The sequence below is a fragment of the Nannospalax galili genome, unplaced genomic scaffold, assembly GCF_000622305.1.
Source record: "Nannospalax galili isolate Female #2095 unplaced genomic scaffold, S.galili_v1.0 scaffold302, whole genome shotgun sequence".
Classification (NCBI taxonomy): domain Eukaryota; kingdom Metazoa; phylum Chordata; class Mammalia; order Rodentia; family Spalacidae; genus Nannospalax; species Nannospalax galili.
The window spans coordinates 1,694,890-1,697,887 of record NW_008350120.1 but is presented as its reverse complement, the minus strand read 5'-3'; the positions used below and the strand labels follow the sequence as shown (position 1 = coordinate 1,697,887).

General features: G+C 42.0%; 1 protein-coding gene and 1 pseudogene across 17 annotated transcripts in view; one reads left to right on the top strand and one right to left on the bottom strand.

Moving 5' to 3' along the window:
* Kmt2c (lysine methyltransferase 2C) overlaps positions 1 to 2,998 on the top strand; it is a 297,069-nt gene that overhangs the window by 211,508 nt on the left and 82,563 nt on the right. The window lies entirely within an intron of this gene.
* On the bottom strand, positions 2,270 to 2,556 carry LOC103745325 (annotated as a pseudogene).

Here is a 2,998-nt window from a genome sequence, read left to right as displayed (position 1 = left end):
GTAGACCAGGCTGGCCTTGAACTCACAGAGATCCACCTGCCTCTGCCTCCCAAGTGCTGGGATAACAGGCGTGTGCCACCGTGCCTGGCTCGCTCTCTCTTTTTAAAAAAAATATTTTATTTACTTTTTAAATTTTGTGTATGTGAATGTATTTTCTACATGTGTGTAAGTGCACCCATGTCATGCAATGCCCAAGGAAGTCAGAAGAAGGCATCGGAGCCCCTGGAACTGGAGTTACAGACAATTGTTAGCCACCATGTAGGTACTGGGAACCAAACCTGGGTCCTCTACAAGAGTAGCCAGTGCTCTTAACTGCTGAGCCATCTCTCCAGCCCTGATCCTTTATCTCTTAGGTATCATGATTACAAGCGTTGTGCTACTATACGTGGTTTGTGATCTTTATTTTCTCTGGAAGCTCTTAGGTTTTCACAAGATTCTTTGTTATCCGTGTTCTAAAACCTCATGAACATTAATGTTGGTTTTCATGTAACTTCCTTTTTTAAAGATTTCAAATCTTAGGTATGTTTAGAAAGCAACAACCTTCAGTCAGAGAAGCTTGGGATGTGGTACATGGAGACAGGTTGCACCCAAAGCTCAGTTCTGCTCTCATCTGGAATCCTTTTAAACTGACCTGCGTCCAAGCTTGAGGTCCTCTTCCCATCTCCTTGTAACTTGCTTTTTCCAAAAGAAACCAACCAACCTCTTTTTGCAGGCACTGGATTGCACCTTTCATGTTTCATCTGAAACGGGTCATCATGAGTTTTTCCTAAAGTTTTCTTCTCGTACTTCTAGCGCCTACCCAAGTTGTTCTGCCTTCCCTCTGCCCCTTACAATTTATGTCCTTACTTTACCACCCCTCCCTTCTGTGATTTCCTCGTTTTGTTCTGGTCAGAGGTCCAGTTTTTTCCTTCTGTTGACTGGTCCTTCTTGCAGCATCCTATTCTTTTCTTCTGTATTAGTGCCCAGGTGATGCTGTTTTCCTTCCTGCATCGTGTGTTAATTCCAAGTTGCTTATTGTGATTTCATGTCTGTCTTTTATGTTACTGAGTGACCAGATAGTCCTTGACTTTACATGAGTTACATGAGTGATTCAAAGTGAGATGCTAAATGTTGAAATTAGATAAATAGATAGGTTAATCTTTTGGGGGGGTATTTTTGAGACAGGGTCTCTAGGTAGCCCCAGGTAGCCTGGAACTGGCTATGTAGACCAGGCTATATAGACCTTGAACTCACAGAGCTCCTCCTGCCTCTGCCTTCTGAGTACTGTGATTAAAGGCACCACCATGCCTGACCTAGGGTAATCTTATCTTAATTAAAAGAATTAAGTTCTTGGTTGGGAAGATCTGAGTGCGTGGATGGTACAGACTTTTGTGAAGTGTTTTTCTTGATGTCCACACAGACTGATGAACTGCGGTAGGAAAGTATCAAATGTCCCCTCAGTACACATTTATATTTATATGGGATCAAAAGCCTTGGAATGTACCCTGCAGTTCCTAGCATACAGTCATCTCCAGTCTGAGGTGAGGTGTTTCATGTGGATTTTGTTGGCATGACAACGTGCACAGTGCAGAATGCATGTGTTTTGTGTTTAGAACCAAACATACAGCGATGTCACCTGTACCTGCGCAGGCCCTCACTGCCTGACCATCTTGGATTCATTACACATTTGATTTTGAATTACGTTTTGGTTGTTGCTCATTAAAAAATCTTATGTTGTTGCAAAATATTTTGGGCCCCCAATTACAGTTATACAACCCATATGGGGTCATGACCCATAGTTTAATCTGAGATAGAGTGGCAGCCCCAGGGCTCAAGAGACTGCAGAGGGATATGATTTGTGTAGGAGGGGAAGTGAAGCCCTGTGCTCCTTATCTTTTCCCACCTATTTCCAAAGGAACCTGGCCTTGCCAAATTCAAGCTGTTTTTGTTTGTTTTTCTTTTTGGTCTTTTTGAGACAAGGTCTCCCTATAGCCGTAGGTGGCCTGGAACTGTCTTAAGTAGACCAGGCTGGCTTTGAACTCAGAGATCCACCTGCCTCCTAAGTGCTGGAATTAAAGGCGTGTGGCCAAATTCAAGCCTTTTAAGCACTTTGTTACAAGAGCTGGTTTTTCCTCAGTTATTTCTACTCAGTTGAGATCTCTTATTTCCTCTGTCATTTGTTATATATTATTTGTAAATTTTGTGAGGTTGCTTCAATGTGGGTTTTTTTTGTTTTGTTTTGTTTTTTAACAGTCACATAAATTAACCCATTTATTGTGGGCCAGGGATGTCTCAAACGGCAGTGCTTCTACTGGTCTTTCAGTTCCTTCAGTCTTCTGACAGCAGACTTGACAGTGACAGCAGAGGTGTTACTATAGGTACAGGCTCCACCAGCCACTGTTTTCATGCAGGAACCACAGTGCCAGATGCCAACAGCCCGTCTCTTCATCTTGCCACAGACGGAGCAAGTATACTTGGCGTCCTGGCTGATTTCAATCTTCTTTACCATTTTCCGGAGGGAGGCTCCATAGCGTGTCCGTATTTACCCACGGTCCAGACCTTGGTGCGTTTAGCCATGTTGCCGTAACCTAGGCCTGAGCCTGGACAGCTGCTTTTCAGTATGTTTTAAGTGGGCTTTCAGAAGAACAAAGGACATGAATTCAGTCTGCCATCTTCATGCAGAATTCTTTTTCATTTCTTTTAGGTGGTTTTATTTGAAGACAACTAAGTGTTACTTGTAACCTTGGTACCTGCTAAGTTGTAGTAAATACACATTTATTTATGGCTTAGTTATATCCCTGTGGAGCAGTTATCAGAGTGTGATGAAATTGCCTTCAGATTTTAGACCCAATGTAACAAAAACAACTCCTGTTCATGACTTTACAGTAAAATGTTGTATATGATTCTTAAACAGTCAAGTAAAAAACAATGTTTGCTGTATAAAGATTTTATAGCCATATTCTTAAAATACCATTCTCTAAGACATGAAGTTACGTAGTTTAGTGTGTGGGGTTTTTTT